The following is a 23,794-nucleotide window of genomic DNA, read 5'->3' as shown; positions in this document are numbered from 1 at the left end:
TATTTACTATTTACATTGATATTGAATGTTATTGTATAGATAAGAGTCACACAATTTACGTTATAAATTCGGAATGAATATACCACATTTATTATTCATTGAATTCAATCAATTGAATACTACGTTCATCCACAATGAAACGGTTACTTGATAGAAATTAATAGGCTTCTATGTAAGAGGAAGAAACCGTTAGGTTTCCTCAATAAGTGGGGTTGGTGCCTTTTCAATTAATAATGAGGTAAACAATTATTATAATAGAAGAAAAACCCAAAAAAGGAGAAAAAAGATAAATACAATTCCTAGCTAATGAGAGATGCCATATCACTTTTCTCATTCCCACATTTATATAGATATATAGATAGATGGTGTCGCAAACTACATTTATCATTAACTCGTAAATTCAAACAGAAATTCTTAAAAAAGAAAAAGAGTAGACACCTCTTGTTGATCTTCATTTGCTCTTCGAGTTTCTTCACTATCAAATTATCATTCTTATGGATTTACATCTTCACTTTATCATTTTTAACATATATTATCATTATCATATAGTAGTAATGGACCATAATTATGGAATAGGGAAGGTTGTAACGGTCCGTAACGTTCATTATATTGTTGGGACCATTTCTTTCATTAATGGGTGGATATTTATTGTATAAAGAAAACGTAAAAATTACATGGGGAGCCCTATTTGGTCGCCCCTTTTTAACCTGTACCCTCTTTATTTTTCTGTTTGCATCCGCACCCTTTTTTTGTTAAAAGCATTTTAAAAAGACGATTTTGCCCTTTTTTAGTAAAAGACTACTTTCTCTCCAAGTATACGGTATTTTGTCTACTCTCTCTCTCTCTCTCTCTCTCTCTCTCTCTCTCTCTCTCTATCTCCGCTTCTTCGCATTTTTGATTTCTTCTTCTCTGAAATCAAACGATTTTCGTCATTGCATTCTTCTTGATTTTGCAGCTGTTTGTTCCCTAACAACATTACGTATAGTATAATCAGTGGTACGATTTTAATGGTTGCTTTTGTACATTGCATTAACTTTGTATGAGGTTTTATTTTAGTGTTATTTTTATGATTTAATTTCTGAGTTTTTTGTACATCGCGTTTATTTTTTTTTTATTTGTGGTAAAATAGTTTCCTAAGATTTACTTTGATTGGTGCATTAGTTTTGTAGGTTTTACTTTTACGATTGTGTTTTTAGTTTTTTAGAAACTGTGTTTGTGTTTTTGATGAAAATTCTATATATTCTTCAGTGATTTTTGGAGACGTTGAAATATTTAAAAATTTTGAGAGTTAAATAGATAATGCTATTAAAGTGTGAAGTTTATAATACTTCAAGGATAACTTAATTCTAGGAGCTGAAGTTTTGTTTTGTGTTTTGTATAGGTAAAGTATGTTTTGTCTGCAGTTTTGTTATATTTTTGATGAACTTCAGCATTATTGGAGTTGAATTTGTGTTCTGTATTTGTAAAAATTACAACATGTTTTGGCTGAAGTTTTTGTTTTGTAATGACTGAACTTCAACATTTTAGTGCAGAAGTTTTGTTTTGTATTTCCTGAACTTCAGCATTCTTAGAGCTGAAATTGTGTTCTATCTTTCTTTGAATTTAGATGGCTTTAAAATATAACATAAGCCCAATTGTGCTGAAGTTTTAACTGAACTTCAGTATTCTTAGAGCTGAAGTTGTTTCTGTCTTTCTTTGATGTTAGTTGGCTTTAAAATATAACTTAAGCCAAATTGTATTGAAGTTTTAACTGATTTTTTTTGATAATGTTCTGCAGTTATTTTTCCTATCTTTAATTTTTTTTGAACATATGGCATCTAGGAAATCCAAATCACCTAAAGATCCTAAAGCACCTAAAGAATGTAGAATACACAAAGGTCCTTCAATCCCTGTTGCTCAACCTACAAAACCAGGGGAGGGATATTATGAATTTCGAGATTGGTTTAACTGTCATGGTTACTGGAAGGGGAACCATGATTTGAAGAGTTTAATTGCAACTTTCTTAACTCCTGCACAACAGGATAAGCTGAATAATGGTAGATTTCGGTCTATTATGGCTATGGAGAATGTCCAATATAGCATGAAGTTGGTTCATTGTTTGATTCTTTTTCGTATATTCACCAATGGTCGAGACTCCATTAGTTTCAAGATTTTTGGCCATGATGTATCATTCAGCCTTGAAGACTTTCACATTAAGTGCAGTTTGAGAATCACAACATAATGTTGAAAAACCAAGTAAACGAGAGAGCAAGATTCTGAAGCGCTATTTTGGGAAGTCTAAGGGTGTGACCTTGAAGGACATTCGAGATTATATGACCCAGAATAAAATTAATAAGGATGATGTGAATTTTACACACATATGCGAGAGTGATGAAGATGTTCTGAAGCTTATGAAAATTCTTGTTGTAGAGTCTATTTTGTTTGGAAGAAAGACTGAATCAACTGTGCTGGAGGAGTATGCAGCTATTGTTCGAGACGTATGGCTTGTGTTGATTATCCTTGGGGTAATGTGTCTTATGAGAAGCTCATTACCTCAATGAAACATGCATTGGACAACCAGGACAAATATAATTTAACTGAGTATATTGTTGGTGAATTTCCATTTCCATTATGTGTTTGGTTCTATGAGCGCTTTTCAGATATTCAAGAAAAGTATTTAAAAGAGGACAACTTCCTTGATGCCCCTCAGGTTCCCAGGATGTTACGTTATGTATCTTTGGGAGAGCCTAAATTTAAAGAATTTCATGAGGATTACTTCAGTAATCATGGTGTAAGTTAATGTTCTTTATTTTTCCTTTTTTTCTGTAGTTGTGTTAATATGTTGACGTATCAGTTTTATTTTATTTTTCATTATATACTTTTTTGTATTAAACAGAAATATCGGCCATTTAGGATATTGGATATAATTCCTACCGAAGAGGAATTGAATTCAATGCCTTTAATTGGACAATTACCATGCAGCCGTATTCGTTCAAAGGTACTGAATCCGGTTCCTTCAACTGGTGAATCACCACGTAGTCGGAGTTGATCAAAAGAAACCAATCAAACTCCTGTAATTGGAGAATCACTCGTACCCAGAGTCGTTCTAACCATTCTACAACGGCGTTTGACAATGAATTAGTCAACACAATATGTGATGTAAGTTTTTAGCTGAAGTTTTTGTTCTGTTTGTGATGAACTTCAGCATTCTAGTAGCTGAAGTTGTGTTCTGTTTTTGATGAACTTCAGCATTGCTCTGTGTTTTGTAAAACTACAACATATTTTAGCTGAATTTTTTTTTTCTGTTTGTGATGAAATTCAGCATTCTAGTAACTGAAGTTATGTTCTATATTTGTTGAAATTCAGCATTCTTTTGTGTTTTGTAAAACTACAACATGTTTTAGCTGAAGTTTTTGTTCTGTTTGTGATGAATTTCAACATTCTAGTAGTTGAAGTTGTGTTCTGTATTTGCTGAACTTCAGCATTCTTAGACGAGAAGTTTTGTTCTGTGTCTCTATATTCTGAAATTATTGTGCTATTTCTATTTCTATACTAGAGGGTAACGAGGGAGGTTAAAAGACATGCAGAAGAAGAAAGTCGCATGATCGCAAAAAAGTTATTGAGGAGTTTCAACGGGATGAGCGATCTGCTATTGTGGATGATGTTTTGAAAAAAGTCAAGGTAAGCTTATTTATAGAGAAGTCTTTTTTTCCTACTAATGTTATTCAGATTAATCATTGTTAGTAATTTTTTATAGGAATATTTTGATGAGAATTTTAAAAAGTTATTCAAGATTGTCGACAAATCAAAAGGAATAGATGATGTCGATGCAGATTTTGATTTGATGAACTATCGACAATATGATAGGATGAACGACTCATTCGAACCTCTATCGAATTTTAACGTTGCTCATGATCCACTGCATAAAGTCGCAGATGAAAATGTAACAGGTGAGGAAGCATCTCCTAAAGGCGACGTTCAAGTATTCAAGGAAGTTCAACGTGTTGAACATCAAGTTGAAGAGTAATGTTTTAGCTTTGATAGACTGAGCAAAGTTGATAGATATGATGAACAATTATCAACTGAGAATGTAGGAAGCAAGAAAGGTGCAGATGATGAAGTTGTCGGTAATGAAGAACATGCACCGACTTGCGCTTTAGGTAGTGATATTGCAAAAGGCAATGCGTGTGCCGATGGAGATCATGAACCTGTTGGTACTGAAGAACAGACACCAAGTGATGCGGGTACTACTATTGGTAAAGGGGATCCGTTTGCGGACGCAATAACTATTTACCAAAAAATTTTAGATGTAGAGACATAGGAAGTTTTCACTACAGGTACAAATATTTTCTATGTTTTATATATATATATATATATATATATATATATATGTATCTTTTAAGTCATTGATCCCTCCCCCATCTCTATGAATATGCTGTGGAAGTTGAAAATAGTGGTGCTTCAATTGATACAACTCAAAAACTCTCCGATAATGCTACATTGCATGAAAATAGAGTCGAGAAAATCCTTCCGGAGAATACTCCAATGCTCCTCGACATTGCTGCACCATTGAATGAAGCTGAAGCTGCTGAGATCGACAAAGGTATGCAGTCTGGCGAAACCGCAGTGGAAGACAAATGTCAAGGTATTATATAGATCACGAATTTATTACATTTGATCCAAGTATATATTTTGAGTTTGAAATTTTACATACTTTCTTTTCTTTTTTATGCTTTTTGATGATTATTCAGAAAGACTCAATGTAGTTGAAAAAGAAATTGGTGAGCTCATTCGACTATATGAAAAAGGAGAAATACATCTATTCACACCTGTTGACTCATAGACAGGTGTGAAGTGTCTTTGTAGTATATTAAAAATTTACTCAGTATTATTTAATTTCTTGTTTTTTGTATGAAGATATAGGCATATCTGACGGTAATGCAAGTGGATCCGTTGGAATGCAAACACCATATGTGTCGCAACACTTAGACCAGGTAGTTATTTCCTGTAATTCGATTACAATTTAATTGTTTTGGCTAATGTGTATTTGTATCAGTTGTATTAATGTATATATTTTCCTTATTTTTTGCAGATCTCATCTGATGCATCACAACGTCTTCCAAATCCTAAGACATGGAAGATGTCCAGTTCTTCTAATATTTTGCGTGACACCAATGATATCCCCAACTTCAAGTTATGTTCATTTTCGCTGGGTAGTACAGAAGGGACTGGTTCAAAAGGTAATTTTTTTGTTGTTGTTGTTGGTGAAAAGAGACAAGAACATCGTGAACAACAGGTAGTTGGTCAAGTATGTGCCGCTATGGCTGTGGATTTTCCCCCTGTTGCTGAACCGCAGCAGTTAGTTGTGACAGAACAGCAGGAAGAGCTAGCAAAAAGAAAACCAGCTAAAATAGGGAAAAAGATTCGTATGGAGAGTATTTGGTTGAAATCTCCTTATGTCATTCCTAAACAAAAGCGAAGGGGGCAAGATTGGAAAGCAGGAAAGACTACTCGAAGGTGTCCCTTCCATTATATTAATCAAGACAATGGATTGATGCAGAGATTTATAGACAGGTTGAATATGGATGCCAGTAAATATAATTCCAAGCCATTCAGATTAGCTGGAATTGATATTCCAGATGCGGAAAAGGGCCTGAGTGGGAAGGATCGCAGAAGCGGACAAATATCCGCAGGTGCGCACACGCAAGTGCGACCCTTTGATCGCAGAAGCGGACGCTAATTTTTAAGTGGAGTTCCGCACCTGCGATGGAAATTCTGCAGATGTAGTGATGCAGGTGCGAGGGCAGGTCCGCAAATGCGGAATAACTGGGCAGAAAAGAGAAATTCGAGAGTTTGATTCCCATTTCGATTTTGGGACTTTGAGAGCTCGGATTGGGCGATTATTTGAGGGATTTTCAAAGAAAAACTTTTGGGTAACAATTCTTAACTCCTTTATGGTTATATTCCACTAATCTATCATTTATTTCCTCCTTAATTTTGGATTTTGGGGTTGAAATTGGGAAACATTTGGAAGAACTTCTTTAACAAAGATTTCGCGTTTTGAAAAGGGATTTTTGGTCGGATTTGAGTAATTTTTATATGGTTAGACTCGTGAGCGAATGAGTATTCATATTTTGTGACTTTTACCCAATTCTGAGATGTGGGCCCGAGTAGACCTTTTAGGACGAATTTCGGAATTTTTATTAAAATCTTGATTTCATTAATTAGATTAGTCTATTATAGTTGTATTTATGATATATAATTATTTTTTGCTAGATTTGGGCCATTTGGAGTCAGATATTCGTGGAAAATGCATTGTTACCGGTTGATTGAGTTTGGTTCTAGGTAAGTGGCTTGCCTAACCTTGTGTGGGAGAATTTCCCTTAGGTTTTGGTACTGTTTGATATGTGAGCGCCGGGTACATGAGGTGACGAGTACATACACGGGCTAATTGTTGTAAAAAACCTGACTTATTTTACTGAGTAGTAATCTATTCTTCTTTTAAATTGACTTATACCGTTTAAATGAATATTAGTATGTCTTCATTCTTAATTGAACTATCCCAATATGTATAGCTATCATGTTTAGTCTAATATCGCATGTCTACGTGCTTTAGCTGCTTAATTGAAATCTGTAAAGCATGCCTAGTTGATTTCCTGTTTTTCCTTGACTTGTACTTAGTCTAATTTGTAAGATTTCGTGTTGTAATTGTCGAGTTCTATTGTTTGAGCTGCATATTTACTTTGGGACTACGGAATGGTATTTCGGTAGATCCCCCTGCTCTGCATATTTACTTTGGGACTACGGAACTGTATTCTGGTAGATCCCCCTGCTCTGTATATTTACTTTGGGACTATAGAAAGGTATTCCGGTAGATCCCTCTGCTCTGCATATTCACTTTGGGACTACGGAATGGTATTTCGGTAGATCCCCCTACTCTGTATATTTACTTTGGGACTACGGAACGGTATTCCGATAGATCCCCCCATGTTCTGCATATTTACTTTGGGACTACAGAACGGTATTCCGGTACATCCCCCTGCATATTTAGGTTTGGGACTACGAGACGGTATCTCGGGAGATCCTCTGTTGTATTTCTGTGTACTGAGCTGCTACCTTCTATGAATTCTTTCTTGTTAAATTTCAGTCCTTATTTTACTACGATATTTCATTATTTCCTAGCTTTATTATTATATATATACCAGTAGGTCCCTGACCTGACCTCGTCACTACTCTACCGAGGTTAGGCTTGGCACTTACTGGGTACCAATTGTGGTGTACTCATGCTACTCTCTGCACATGCTTTTCGTGTGCAGATCTAGGTGCTCTTTATGAGCCATGCTATCAGTGAGCCGAGACAGCTTTGGAGACTTCAAGGTATATCTGCCGCTCTCCGCAGACCTTAGAGTCCCCTTATACTCCTCCCCATGTCCATTATCTTTTGTATTTTTCTTTTGTTACACTCTGATGTATAGAGACACTAGACTTCCTTCTGTATTTTGTGATTCACGATGTTCCGGGTTTTGGAATTGTTGTGTATTTTTGAATAGTTGGTTAAATTATGTTATTTATTTCATTATTCCGCAAAAATGTTAGGCTTACCTTATCATAGAGACTAGGTGCCGTCACAATGTCATACGGAGGAGAAATTTGGGTCGTGACAAGTTGGTATCAGAGCTCTCGGTTCATAGGTGTCGTGAGTCACAAACCGGTTTATTAGAGTCTAGCGGATCGGTACGGAGACGTCTGTACTTATCTTCGGGAGACTATGGAACTGTTAGGAAAATTTCACTACCTTGATTCCTTGTCGTGCGAAAATTGTTGACTTCAAAAAAATTCTAAATTTTGGTATTCTATTCTCTCACAGATGGTGAGGACACATACAGGCGGATCTGATGACCAAACACCCGCGCCCCCTGCTAGAGCCGTGAGAGGCCGGGGCTGGGGTAGAGGCCGAGGATGTCCACGTGGTGCAGCCAGAGCACCCGCACGAGCTGCTACAGAAGAGCCCCCAGTAGCTCCAGTTGGAGGGCAGACACCTAAGGCACCTGTTTCTGCACCAACCCTCCAGGAGACTTTAGCACAGTTCCTGAGCATGTTTGGTACATTGGTTTAGGCGGGGTTGATTTCGGTTATACCAGCTACTTCACAGACTAGGGAAGGGACCCAGACTCCTGCCGCCCACACTCCAAAGCAGCGAGTTCACGTTGGTCTGGTTCCAGGTGTCATGGCGACACAGCCAGTGGTTCTATTTCAGCAAGTGGTAGGGATTACTCACTGGGGAGAGGACAGGTGGGTCCAGGAGAGAGAGGACCAGTGAGGTCAGGAGAGGGAGTAAAGGGAGGCGAGGAGACCATGTAGACCGGGGAGATCCACTGATCCTTATTTTGGAGGCAGGGTACGACATGGTAGAGGTTTTGTGGGTCAGCCTGTTCAGCTTGCGTTTCAGTCTTTGCACAGTGTTTCAGATGTTCATGGGTCTCAGGGTACCCGTACCGCATATTTCCCATAACCACGTCAGCATCGAGGTTGTTTTGAGTGTGGCGATACTCACCATGTGGTGAGGATTTGCCCCAGACTTAGGAGGGGTGCACCTCTATAGACTTCTCAGGCACATCGTGCTCCACCAGATTTTCAGGCTATGATTATAGCACCAACTGCCACCACACCTGCTCAACCAGCCCGAGGTGGAGGTCGCAGAGGTAGAGGTTTCCCTAGAGGGGAAGGCCAGGCCAGATATTATGCCCTTCATGCTTGTACAGAGGCAGTCTCTTCTGATTCAGTCATTACAGGTATTTTTCTAGTCTGTCATATAGATGCATCGGTATTAATTGACCCAGGCTCTACATATTCTTATGTGTCCTCTTATTTTGCCCCGTATTTGTGCGTATCTCAGGATTCTTTGAGTTTCCTTGTTTATGTGTCTACTCCTATATGAGATTCTCTTGTTGTGGACGACATATATCGGTCGTGTTTGATTGCTCTTAGTGGTTTTGAGACTAGAGCCGATTTATTATTGCTCCGCATGGTGGACTTTGATATTATTTTGGGCATGGACTGGTTGTCGCCCCATTATGCTATTCTTGATTGTCACGCTAAGACCGTGAAGCTAGCTATGCCGAGTTTACCGTGACTAGAGTGGAAAGGTACCTTAGAGTATACTCCCAGCAGAGTTATTTCTTTTCTTAAAGCTCAACGAATGGTTGAGAAGGGGTGTGATGTGTATCTAGCTTATGTGATAGATGTCAGTATTGATACCCCTACAGTTGAGTCAGTTCCAGTAGTGAGGGACTTTCCAGGTGTGTTTCCAGCTGATCTTCCGGGCATGCTGCCCGACAGAGATATTGATTTTTGGCATTAATTTGTTGCCGGGCTCTCAGCCCATCTCTATTCCTCCATATCATATGGTTCCTCCTGAATTGAAGGAGTTGAAGGAGCAGTTACAGAAATTGCTTGATAAGGGCTTCATTCGGCCCAGTGTATCACATTGGGGTGCTCTTGTCTTATTTGTGAAGAAGAAGGATGGTTTTATGCGGATGTGTATTGATTACCGCCAGTCGAACAAAGTCACAGTGAAGAACAAGTATCCATTACCTCGTATTGATAACTTATTTGATATGTTACAGGGTGCCAAAGTGTTTTCCAAGATTAACTTACGTTCAGGCTATCATTAGTTGAAGATTCGGGAGCCTAATATCGCAAAGACTACTTTCAGGACTCGATATGGCCACTACGAGTTCTTTGTGATGTCTTTTGGGCTGACCAATCCCCCAACAACATTTATGCACTTGATGCACAGTGTGTTTCGGCCCTATCTTTAGTCATTCGTCATTGTGTTTATTGACGACATCCTGGTGTACTCCCAGACTCGTGAGGATCATGAGCAACACCTGAGGACTGCGCTTCAGACCTTGAGAGAAAAGAAATTATATGCAAGATTTTCAAAGTGTGAGTTTTGGATAGACTCAGTGGCATTCTTGGGTCATATGGTATCGAGTGATGGGATCCGGGTGGATCCGAAGATGTTTGAAGTAGTGCAGAGTTGGCCCATACCGTCCTCAGCTACAGAGATCCGAAGTTTTCTTGGTTTGGCGGGGTATTACCTTCGATTTGTAGAGGGTTTCTCATCTATTGCAGAACCTATGACCAGACTGACCCGGAAGAGTGCTCCGTTCAGGTGGACAGAGGAATATGAGGAGAGCTTTCAGAAGCTCAAGACAGCTTTGACTACAACCCAAGTATTGGTATTGCCTACAAGTTCGGGGTCTTATACTGTATATTGTGATGCATCGCTGATTGGTCTCGGCGCGGTGTTGATGCAGGATGGTAGGGTGATTGCCTACACGTCCAGACAGCTGAAGGTACATGAAAAGAACTATCCTGTCCATGACCTTGAGTTAGCAGCTATTGTTCATGCCTTGAAGATTTGGCGGCATTATTTGTACGGTGTTCCTTGTGGGATTTACACCGATCATTGGAGTTTGCAGTATCTGTTTAAGCAAAAAGACCTTAACTTGCATCAGCAGAGGTGGTTGGAGCTACTTAAGGATTATGATATCACCATTTTGTTCCACCCTGGGAAGGCCATTGTGGTGGCCGATGCTTTGAGTCGCCGAGCGGAGAGTTTGGGGAGTTTAGCATATCTACTAGCAGTAGAAAGGCCCATGGCGTTGGATGTTCAGGCCTTAGCCAGCCATTTTGTGATATTGGATATTTCTGAGCTGAGTCGAGTATTGGCTTGTGTGGTCTCTCAGTCTTCTCTTTATGATCGTATCAGGGAGCATCAATATGATGACCCACATCTGCTTGTCCTTAAGGACAAGGTCTAGCATGGTGATGCTAAGGAGGTCACTATTGGGGATGATGGCATATTGAGGACGCAGGGCAGGCTATGTGTGCCTAATGTAGATGGTTTGCGTGAGTTGATTCTTCAGGAGGCTTATAGCTCGCGATACTCTATTTATCTGGGTGCTGCGAAGATGTATCATGACTTGAGGCAGCATTACTGGTGGAGGAGGATGAAGAAGGACATAGTGGAGTATGTGGCTCGTTGCCTAAATTGCTAGCAGGTGAAGTATGAGCATCAGCAGCCGGGTGGGTTGCTTCAGAAGTTAGAGATTCTGGAGTGGAAATGGGAGCAGATCACTATGGATTTCGTTGTTGGACTCCCACGGACTCAGCGGAGGTTTGATGCAATTTGGGTGATTGTGGATAGGCTGACCAAGTCAACTTATTTCATTCCTGTGATGACTACCTATTCTTCCGAGCAGCTAACTCGAATTTATATCCGCGAGATTGTCAGGCTTTATGGCGTACCAGTATCTATCATCTTTGACCGGGGTACGCAGTTTACATCACGATTCTGGAGAGTTGTACAATATGAGTTGGGTACTCGGGTTGAGTTGAACACAACATTTCACACTCAGACGGACGGACAGTCCAAGTGCACTATTCAGATACCGTAGGATATGCTCCGTGTGTGTGTGATAGATTTTGGGGGTGCTCGGGATCAGTTCTTGCCACTTGCGGAGTTTCCCTACAACAACAGTTATCAGTCCAACATTCAGATGGCACCGTATGAGGCTCTATATCGTAGGCAGTGTCGGTCTCCAGTGGGATGGTTTGAGTCGGGCGAGGCTAGATTATTGGGTACAGACTTGGTTCAGTGTTCCTTGGAGAAGGTTAAGGTGATTCAGGATAGACTTCGCACATCCCAGTCCAGACAGAAGAGTTACGCGGACCGGAAGGTTCGCGATGTTGCATTCATGGTAGGAGAGCGGGTCTTGCTCCGAGTTTTGCCTATGAAGGGCGTTATGAGGTTCAGAAAGAGGGGAAAGCTGAGCCTAAGGTTTATTGGTCCCTTTTAGGTGTTGCGGCGAGTTGGGGAAGTTTCTTATGAGCTTGCCTTACTGCCCAGCCTAGCAGGAGTTCATCCGGTATTTCATGTTTCGATGCTCCGGAAGTATCACGGCGATCCGTCCCATGTGTTGGATTTCAGCTCAGTCCAGTTGGACAAGGATCTATCTTATGTTGAGGGGTCAGCAGATCGACGAGGTGACTTGGGAGACCGAGTATGATATGCGCAGCCGTTAACCTCATCTTTTCACCACTTCAGGTATGTCTCTATGTTCGTTTGAGGACGAACGATTATTTTTAGAGGGGAAGGATATAACGACCCGGACGGTCGTTTTGAGAGTTATAGCCCCGATCCCCTATTAACTACTTCTTCCATATCTATTTCTGCTATTGTGACTTATCGGGAGGTTTTGTTTTGATTTATGGAGTGTTTTGGGACACTTAGTCCCTAAATGGAGGTTTAAGCCTTAAGATTTGGACCGTAGTCGGAACTGTGTGAAGACGACTCCGGCATGGAGTTCTGTCAGTTTCTTTAGCTCCGTTAGGTGATTTTTTACTTAGGGACGTGTCCGGATAGTGTTTTAGAGGTCCTTAGCTTATTTAGGCTTGAAATGACGAAAGTCGAACTTTTAGAGATTTGTACCGGTAGTGGACATTTTGATATCGGGGTCCGATTCTGATTCCGAAAGTTGGAGTAGGTCCGTAATGTTGAATATGACTTGTATGCAAAATTTTTCGGTCAATCGGACGTGGTTTGGTTAGTTTCGGCATCGGTTGTCGAATTTAGAAGTTTCAAATTCTTTAAGTTTGAATCTGAGGATGAATTGTGATTTTAGCATTGTTTGATGTGGTTTGAGGGCTCGACTAAGTTCGTATGGTGTTGTAGAATTGGTTGGTATGTTTGGTTGAGGTCCCGGGGGCCGCGGGTGAGTTTCTGGTGTTTAACGGATGAAAATTTGGACTTGAGCATAATTTGAAGTTTTCTGGTTCTAGTGTTTTTGCACCTGCGGCGGGAAGTCCGCAGGTGTGGTCCTGCAGAAGCAAAGAGGAGGACGCAAATGCGGGCAAGGCTGGGTTGGACTGGAAGCGCATGTGCGAGGTTAGGAGCGCATCTGCAAAATCGCAGATGCGGAAAAGGGCCTGAGTGGGAAGGATCGCAGAAGCGGACAAATGTCCGCAGGTGCGAACCTTTGATCGCAGAAGCGGATGCTGATTTTTAAGTGGAGTTCCGCACCTGCGATGGGAATTCCGCAGGTGCGGTGACGTAGGTGCGAGGGCAGGTCCGCAGATGCGGAATAACTGGGCATAAAAGAGAAATTCAAGGGTTTGATTCCCATTTCGATTTTAGGACTTTGAGAGCTCGGATTGGGCGATTATTTGAGGGATTTTCAAAGAAAAACTTTTGGGTAACGATTCTTAACTTCTTTATGGTTATATTCCACTAATCTATCATTTATTTCCTCTTTAATTTCGGATTTTAGGGTTGAAATTGGAAAAAATTTGGAAGAACTTCTTCAACAAAGATTTCGAGTTTTGAAAGGGGATATGTGGTCGGATTTGAGTAATTTTTATATGGTTAGACTCGTGAGCGAATGAGTGTTCATATTTTGTGACTTTTGCCCAATTCCGAGATGTGGGCCCAGGCCGACCTTTTAGGATGAATTTTGGATTTTTTTATTAAAATCTTGAATTCATTAGTTAGATTAGTCTATTATAGTTGTATTTATGATATGTAATTATTTTTGGCTAGATTTAGGTCATTCGGAGTCGGATATTCGTAGAAAAGGTATTGTTACCGATTGATTGGGCTTGGTTCGAGGTAAGTGGCTTGCCTAACCTTGTGTGGGGGAATTTCCCTTAGGTTTTGGTACTGTTTGATATGTGAGCGCCGTGTATGTGAGGTGACGAGTACGTACACGGGTTAATTGTTGTAAAAACCCCGACTTATCTTACTAAGTAGTAATTTATTCTTCTTTTAAATTGACTTATACAGTTTAAATAAGTATTAGAATGTCTTCATTCTTAATTAAACTATCCCAATATGTGTAGCTATTATGTTTAGTCTAATATCGCATGTCTACGTACTTTAGCTGCTTAATTGAACTCTATAAAGTATGCGTAGTTGATTTTCTGTTTTTCCTTGACTTGTACTTAGTCTAATTTGTAAGATTTCATGTTGTAATTGTCGAGTTCTATTGTTTCAGCTGCATATTTACTTTGGGACTACGGAACGGTAATCCGATAGATTCCCCTGCTCTGTATATTTACTTTGGGACTACAGAACCGTATTCCGGTAGATCCCCTTGCTCTGCATATTTACTTTGGGACTACGGAACGGTATTCCGGTAGATCCCCCTGCTCTGCATATTGACTTTGGGACTAAGGAGCGGTATTCCGGTAGATCCCCCTGCTCTGCATATTTATTTTGGGACTACGGAACGGTATTTCGGTAGATGCCCCCCTGTTCTGCATATTTACTTTGGGACTATGGAACGGTATTCTGGTAGATCCCCCTGCACATTTACGTTGGGACTACGAGACAGTATCTCGGAAAATCCTCTATTGTATTTCTGTGTACTGAGCTGTTACCTTCTATGAATTCTTTCTTGTTAAATTTCAGTCCTTATTTTACTGCGATGTTTCATTCTTTCCTTGCTTTATTATTATATATATACTAGTAGGGCCCTGACCTGACTTCGTCACTACTCGACCGAGATTAGGCTTGGCACTTACTGGGTACCGATTGTGGTGTACTCATGCTACTCTCTGCACATGTTTTTCGTGCAGATCCAGGTGCTCTTTATCAGCCGCGCTATCAGTGAGCTGGGACAGCTTGTGAGACTTCAAGGTATATCTGCCGCATCCGCAGACCACAGAGTCCCCTTCTACTCCTCCTCATGTCCATTAAATTCTGTATTTTGCTTTTGTTAGACTCTGATGTATAGAGACACTAGACTTCCTTCTGTAGTTTGTGATTCACGATGTTCCGGGTTTTGGGATTGTTGTGTATTTTTGAATAGTTGGTTAAATTATGTTTTTTATTTTATTATTCCGCAAAAATATTAGGCTTACCTAGTTGTAGAGATTAGGTGCCGTCACGACATCATACGGGGGGGAAATTTGGGTCGTGACAGCTTGTGGACCCTACTTATGATCTTTCGGATGAAGTAAGTTATTAAGTTTATTTTTTGAATTGATTTTTAACTGTATTTCCTAAAACTTCAGCCTTATGTTTGTTTAAAATTTTTGTACTGTAATTTGGTAAACTTTAGGCTAATGCATGCTAAAACTGCTGAAGTTGTTTTGCTTATTTGCTAAAATTTCAGAATAAACATGGTGAAGTTTTTGCCATGCAGTCTCTAGATTTAGTCTGAAGTTTTTTTTTCTAAACTTTAAATCAAACATGCTGAAGTTTTTTAGGTTATTTTCTAACACTTCATACTGAATATGCTTAAGTTTTTGTCATGTAGTTTGTAGTTTTGTAATGCATTTTTTCTAAACTTCATATTTATACATGCTGAAGTTATTTATTTCATTAGCTAAACTTATTTTTTACTATGAATTATATTTTGCTTAATTTCACATATTTTCTTTTATTGTTGTTCATTTGCAGCATATTGAAGTGGGCGTGTATTTCTTGTGCAAACAATATTGCTATCACCTTCCAAGTTATCCCAAATCAAGATGTGCAGTAATAAATTTTCTTTTTGATCAGTATATGACTAAGTTGGCTAGTGTTCATCCTTCAGATGAATAGAAGGAGAAAATTAGAATAAGGAAGGAAAAGAAAATAGAGGAGAAAAAAAATGGAAGGGAAAAAGAGCAAATCAAAGAGAAAGCGGACTATCAAAAAATAGGAAGCTGAGGATTATGAAGAAGAAGAAGTGGAGATTGAGGATCTTACCGAGTTTACCTGATTTATTGAAGAATCAACTACTGAAAAGGTGGCCAACTACGTAAAAGACATTGACCTTTCATGTAGTATCACATGGGCATCTGCCGAAAAAGTATTCTTTCCATTTCGTCTTAAGTCAAGGGCGGGCCAGACATCTATGCACTATTTTCTTGGAATTCTGCACTTTGAAAAAAAAATTATATATGTGTATGATTCCATGAGCAATACACCATATGAGCGTGCGGTTGAACATGTCTAAAATTATACCCGGTTGATCCCACTCTATCTCAAATGCTTAAATTTTGGCACACACAATAAAATTTATGGGGAAAATTCTATGGAAAAATTTGCGATTAAGTGGATGAACACACCCTTATAGGATAACAAGTACGTGTTTGGTATATGTTTACCATGCATCTTATGTTTATCATTTATTCTTTTTGTGTTAACTATTCTTTAATTTTTTTTTCATGTTTTTTTTTTGTAGTGTTGATTGTGGTATATTTGCTCTTAAGTTCCTTGAGATGCGGTTGAAGCAAGATGATGTATTCAAATTCAATCAAAGTGATGCGTTGACATTCAGGAGAGAATTGGCTGCAAATCTTTGGGCTCATGCAAAGTGAAAAGAAGATAGCAGTTATGAAACTCCAACAGAGCAACTAGGACATGACTATGACGAATATGAAGACACTCTATGTGACTTTTTTTAATAGAGAATAACTTGTAAATGAAAAATAATTTTTTTTATTCTTTTAAGGATGTAAGTGAAAAAAAAATTGAATTTGTGAATATACATGAATTTTCGTGAATTATGTGATATCTGTCTTTTAAATTTTTGTTCTATTCACGTTAATTAGTCTGAAGTTGTCTTGGATTATATCAAATAATTTTTGTCTCTTTTATCATGAACTTAAGTATGTTTTTGTGAAACTAAATAACTTATGCTTGTTTAGGCTAAAGTTTCGGATAAAACTCATAATAAAAGTGTTAACTGTAGGACAAAAACTTCATAAGGACAAAAATGTTGAAGTTTCACAAAAACATACTGCAAGAGGAAATGAACTAAACAACTTCAGCATTTTTATGATGAAGTTTCCGAAAAAGCTCATGACAAAACTGTTGAATGCATGACAAAATTTCAGCATATTTTGGCATGAAGTTTTAGAAAATGAACTAAATAACGTCAGAATTCTCTAGCTTGAAGTTTTAGCTTCAATGTTAAACAACTCCAAGCTATATTAGCATGAAGTTTTACCTTCTACATGTTTAGTATGAAGTATTAAAATGAACAAAAAAACTTCAGCATGTTCAGTCTGAAGTTTTAGCACATGAACTTAATAACTTCAACATTTTTGTTCTAAAGTTTTTAGGGAAAACTCATTGCTAACCCTCAGACTGCAGGACAAAACTTCAGCGTGTTTATATATTTTTTAACTTGATACTTATCTTTTTTGCATTTACTAGCTACTTTTTGTCTTTTATCACCTACTTCATCTAACATTTAAATTTGTCTGACCATATAGTAAATGAGCTGAAAAGTTACTTTTGCATTTAAAAATAATAAATGAAGTATTTTCGATTTGATTATGTGAAAACTTTTCAGGCTGAAGTTATTTTTTACTATAGAAAAACAGTAGACTTATTAGGCTAAAGTTACATTTCTTTTTGCATTTACCACCTACTTGTTTTCTTTTACCACCTACTTATCTTGTTATATTCAATTTTCGTGAACGTAAAATATTAAACAGACCTGAAAAGTTACCTTTGTATTTATAGATATTAAATTGATTAGGTGCACTCTTTGGCTATATTAACAATCTCTTCACTTGAAAATTTCATAGTCATCCGTAGTCTTCTATCATATTTCTTTAAATTGATATTCATCCTTAGCCTTTTAGCTTTTTTAAAGAAATAATGTCTGGTGCTAGCGCAAGTACGAAGCTTACAATTGATGAAATTATGCAGAAGTGGGAGAGTTTAAAATTTGATTGAAACAGTAACGTAGCAATGGCTAATCTTATGCAGATGTGGGATCAAATAAAGCTGATTGGGAAAGAATCAGACCACAGTTTTTTGCCGATGAATCATTCCAGAATAGGCTGAACCTCGAGCGCAGTTGTGAAGGTTATTCAACCTCGTTTGACAAGGTTGTCCAGCAGTTTGATTGTTTTAAGTTTCTCATCTGGGACGACTATGCCAAGCTGCAAAACAGCTTGAAAAGTCTTCCTTATCTTATGGACAGAGTAATAGTTGAACAAAGTCAGTTGCATGCTGAATTCAACAAGTTGAAGTGCGATTTTATTAAACTTTGTGGTCTTTTGCCCGAATATCCTATATTTATCTCTGATTCAGACGATGATGAGATATATCGAGAAATTAAGGAGTACTGTTCTGATGATGGTGATGATGCTTAGTTTTTGTTATCCTTTTTTTATGTTTTTTTCTTCTGTGTGTTTTGTTAATATTTTTTATGGCTCTTCTTTTGTTTTGTCAATGTTTTGATGATGGTGGTGTTTTGTTAATGTTTGTGTTGTAATATAAATGAAAATCTTGTTTCATTTTTGTGTATAATGTTTTTCAATTTTGAAGGCTGCATTCCCATTTTAATATAATAATGTAGTAGTCAACGTAAAACTTCATGCCTTATAAGTTGAAGTTAGCATATATAAGTTAGAAACTTGAACCTTTTTTTATCTGAAGTTTATAGCTTTTGATAGTCACACTTTATAGGCTGTAGTTATTTTGCAAACATTTTCCGTTAATAGGCATATATGAGGCTGTGACTATATCTTTTAAGAGTCAGACTTATTTATGCGAATTTTTTTTCATTTCCTAAAACATCACACAAAACATGCTGAAGTTTTTATCCAACAGTCTGCAATTTTGTAATGATTTGTTTCCAAACTCTAGCGAGAATATGCTGAAGTTATTTAGTTTATTTTTTAAAACTTCAGTCTAAAGATGCTGAAGTTTTGTCCTGCAGTATGAATATTTCATGCAGAAATGTGTAGTTTTTTTATTATACATATGTTTTTTTCTGTGTGTGTATGTGTGTGTGTGTGTTAAAGATATGTGTTTCACTTACAGTTTTTTCTTGCTGAAGTCAATGCGTACCTTTTTAGAATGCAACCAAACCTGTACGCCGCCAACAAAAATGAGTGGTTTGTACTTCAAGCAATATATAAAAGAGTAGTTTTCAATCCAAGAGCTTATTTTTTTTTTATTTTTATGAAAACAATCACATTTCGCATATATCATTCAATAATGAAAGTCTAAATTCAGACAAAGGATTATTGAACGTTGGAGTATTTATCAGCGTGTTTCTTGGAATATGGATGAGGTACTGGGGAAGAAAAGCAAGTTGTTCTGTTATGCCCAATTTGTTTACAGCGACTGCATTTGGTAGACTTCAATGGCACTGATTCAGTCGCGGGGATATGCTTCTTCTTTTGTCTTCTTCCTTGTAGAATCTCTACATCGGGAGGTTTTGTGATTTCAGATTCTATATTTTATGGTATATCCCATGAATTTGGATCTTCCACTGTATTCGCATGTCCTTCATATGTTTTCAACCATGTTTATCTTGAATACCATTTTGATCAGTAATCAGATTTCTGCAAATATCTCTTATTAATAGCAGCAATTGCGCGTGGATAGGGCAATTCATCAAGTTGGAATTCCAAGCAGTCACAAGTTCTCTTCTTTAAGTTTACAATAAATTCCATTCCTTCACTATTTATTCTAAATAACATTGAATCAAGGTTAAACACCTAAGAAGGAATAAAAAAGTAAAACAAAACTATATTAGTGTATTATTGCTTCAAAAATAAAAAAAAGTTTGAAGTTTTTATATGTAGGCAGTAAATCACTGCAGCAGATATTAAAAGCTGAAGTGATTTTGCATTAGTTAATTACTTCAGAGAAAACACGCTGAAGTAAATTCTGAAGTTAATAAATATACTCACAAATATTTTCCAAGCCAAGTCCATCTTCTTATTCATCTCTTCTTCTGCCCATATTGATACTTTGTGAAAAATTTCATGTGCTTTTTTTCTCCGTTCGTAAAACCACTCTCCCAACTTTTCTTCGATGAAATCTAATATTCTTAAAACATGCATCTCTCTCGCTTTTAGTAACACGGAATTAATTGATTCTACTATGTTTGTTGTCAGCATATCATAATGTCGCCGTGGGAACCACGATCGAGCCCATATCTCTGGAGGCTCTTCCATTATGTAATTGTATGTTTTCTTGTCAACACTTTTGATTTGAGACATTAACTGATTAAAATCTTCACGTTTGTATGACCTTGCAGCGCTTTGAAAAAGATTTATTACCGTGCCTTTTGCATGTCTTTGCTTTAAATTCTTCTCAAAGTGATAGAGGCAGATACCATGGTGTCACGACCAAATTTTTCCTCCGTTTGGGTATCTTGATGGCACCTAGTCTTAGGGATTAGGTAAGCCAAACATTAATTGAAATAACAACATTATTTAAATAACGTCTAACAATTTGAAATAGAAATCTCGTGAAATTTAAAATTTCCAAAATCGGTAGTACAAGTCATAAGCTCTACAGAGTGTTTGCTAGAAAACTTCTAAATATAACTGTCCAGAAATAAGAATAAACAGTGCAAAACAAAAACTTGAAGGTGACTCCGAAGCCTGCGAACGCAGCAGCAAGTTTACCTTGAGTCTCCACAGCAACGATCCGCATAACTACTAACGAACAAATACCTAGATCTGCACAAAAATGTACATAAGTGTATAATGAGCACATCACAATGGTGCCCAGTAAGTATCAAGACTAACCTCGATGGAGTAGTGTAACGACCCGACCGGTCGTTTTGAGCATTTACACTCTTTTCAACTATTTGAAGTCTTGAATAACTTCCTACGAGGTATTATGACTTGTGTGAATTGTCGGTTTTGGTTTTAAGGTATTTTAGAGTTAGCTTGGAAGAATAAATTGTATGTTCGAAGCTTAAGTTGAAATAGTTGATCGGATGTTGATTTATGTGTAAACGACCCCCAGAATAGAGTTTTGATGATTCCAATAGCTCCGTATGGTGATTTTGGACTTAGGAGCATATCCGAAAATTATTTAGAGGTCCATAGTGGAATTAGGCTTGAAATGGCGAAAGTTAATTTTTGGGAAGTTTGACCGGGGGGTTGACTTTTTGATATCGGGGTCGGAATCAAGTTCTGAAAATTTTCTTAGCTCTGTTATGTCATTTATGACTTATGTGCAAAATTTGAGGTAAATTGGAATTGATTTGGTAGGTTTCGACATCGAATGTAGAAGTTGAAAATTCTTAAGTTCCTTAAGCTTGAATTGGGATATGATTCATGGTTTTAGCGTTGTTTGATATGATTTGAGGTTTTGAGTAAGTCCGTATGATATTATAAGACTTGTTTGTATGATTTGACGGGTCCCGAGGGGATTGGGTGTATTTACTTTTGGATCACTGGTTGAGAGACTAGTAAGGTAAGAAATTTGGGAGTTTGACCGTGGTCAATATCGGGTCAATATGACCTATTTACAGTATTTTGAATGCGCGAGCAGGTCCGTAGCGTGTTTTATGATTGAAATTCATATATGGTTTGTGTCCGGGAGGTTTCGGGTGAGTTTCGGATGGTTAACGGTTCAAAATTTGGACTTAAACAACTGCTGGAAAAATCGAGGCCATGAAAAATCGAGGTCATAAAAAACCGAGGTCAGGAAAAATCGAGGCTGGAGAAAATCGAGGTCATAAAGGCCGGGGACCGAAGGCCGAAGACCGAGTGCTTGGACAGAACTGTAAGTTATAAAGCAGGGGACTTCGTCCTATTTTCCATTTTTGTCAAATTGAAGCTTGGGCAGAGGCCATTTTTTGGAGATTTTCAGAGAAAACATCGGGGTAAGTGTTCTTAACTCAATTATGGTTAGATTACCCGAATCCATCATTTGTTTTCACCATTTAATTAGTGTTTTGAGATTGAAATTTGGGAAAATTTTAGAAATCTCATAGAAATGAATTTTTGAGATTTCGGTGTCAATCCGGATTCGGATTTGAGTGAAACTGGCATGGTTGGATTCGTAATTGAATGGATTGTCGGATTTCGAGATGTGGTCCCCACGGTTGATTTTTGAGCTAAAATTCAAATTTTTATGGAAAATTAGAATTTTCTTATGGAATTGATTCCAATAAATTTTATTGACAGAATCGAATTATTTGTGGCTAGATTCAAGGTGTTTGGAGGCCAATTCACGAGGCAAAGGCTTAGCGAAATAAGAATTTCACAGTTTGAGGTAAGTAACAGTTATAAATCTGTTCTTGAGGGTATGAAACCCCAGATTTTGTATCATGTGATTATTTTGGAGGTGACGCACATGCTAGGTGACGGACGTGTGGGCATGCACCGAGGGGATTGTGACTTGGTCCGTCCCGTGAAATTGTAAAGTTGCATAACTTGTTGTTAGCTATATGCGCTCTATATGTTGAAGAAATTTGACTGTAAATCATGTTAGAAATCATGCATATGCTATGTGATAGTACTGTTAGGACCCGCAGAGGACACGTACTTGTTGAATTATTTGCTAATTGATGTCTTGTACTCAATCATGATTTTACTTGCGTATTATACCTCAGTCTTTCTTGATATTTGTTGATACACTATGTTATCTTTGTTTGGGCTGATCTTTGTGATTTTCGAGAGCCTAGAGAGGTTGATGACCGAGTGAGGCCGAGTGCCTGTTGGTCGTTTTGAGCATTTACGCTCCTTTCAACTATTTGAAGTCTTGAATTACTTCCTACAAGGTATTATGACTTGTGTGAATTGTCGGTTTTGGTTTTAAGGTATTTCGGAGTTAGCTTGGAAGAATAAATTTCATGTTGGAAGCTTAAGTTGAAATAGTTGACCGGATGTTGACTTATGTGCAATCGACTCTGGAATAGAGTTTTGATGATTCCAATAGCTCCGTATGGTAATTTTAGACTTAGGAGCATGTCCGAAAAATTATTTGGAGGTCCGTAGTGAAATTAGGCTTGAAATGGCGAAAGTTGAATTTTTGAAAAGTTTGACCGGGGGTTGACTTTTTGATATCAGGTTCGGAATCCAGTTTTGAAAATTTTCATAGCTCCGTTATGTCATTTATGACTTGTGTGCAAAATTTGAGGTAAATCGTAATTGATTTGATAGGTTTCGGCATCGAATGTAGAAGTTGGAAATTCTTAAGTTCCTTAAGCTTGAATTGGTGTATGATTCATGGTTTTAGCGTTATTTGATATGATTTGAGATTTCGACTAAGTCCGTATAATGTTATAGGACTTGTTGGTATGATTTGATAGGTCCCGAGGGGCTTGGGTGTATTCTTTTGGATCATTGGTTGAGAGACTAGTAAGGTTAAGAAATTTGGGAGTTTGACTATGGTTAATATCGGGTCAAGACGACCTATTTTCAGTGTTTTGAGTGCGCGAGCAGGTCCGTAGCGTGTTTTATGATTGAAATCCATATATGGTTTGTGTTCGGGAGGTTTCGGGTGAGTTTCAGATGGTTAACGGATCAAAATTTGGACTTAAACAACTGCAGGAAATTTCTGCTGCTGGAAAAATCGAGGCCATGAAAAACCGAGGTCATGAAAAATCGAGGTTAGGAAAAATTGAGGTTGGAGAAAATCGAGGTCATAAAGGTCGAGGACCGAAGGCCGAGGGCCTGGACAGAACTGTAAGTTATAAAGCAGGGGAATTCGTCCCATTTTCCATTTTTGTCAAATTGGAGCTTGGGGAGAGGCCATTTTTGGGAGATTTTCAGAGAAAACATCGGGGTAAGTGTTAGTGACTCAATTATGGTTAGATTACCTGAATCCATCATTTGTTTTCACCATTTAATTAGTGTTTTGAGATTGAAATTTGGGAAAATTTTAGAAATCTCATAGAAACAAATATTTGAGATTTCGGTGTCAATTTAGAGTCGAATTTGTGTGAAGCTGGTATGGTTGGACTCGTAATTGAATGGGTTATCAGATTTTGTAGTTTTGCCGAATTCCGAGATGTGGGCCCCACGGGCGATTTTTCAGCTAAAA

Source organism: Nicotiana tomentosiformis, chromosome 5, assembly GCF_000390325.3.
Source record: "Nicotiana tomentosiformis chromosome 5, ASM39032v3, whole genome shotgun sequence".
Lineage (NCBI taxonomy): Eukaryota > Viridiplantae > Streptophyta > Magnoliopsida > Solanales > Solanaceae > Nicotiana > Nicotiana tomentosiformis.
The sequence above is the reverse complement of the archived record's forward strand: the minus strand, read 5'-3'. Positions refer to the sequence as shown.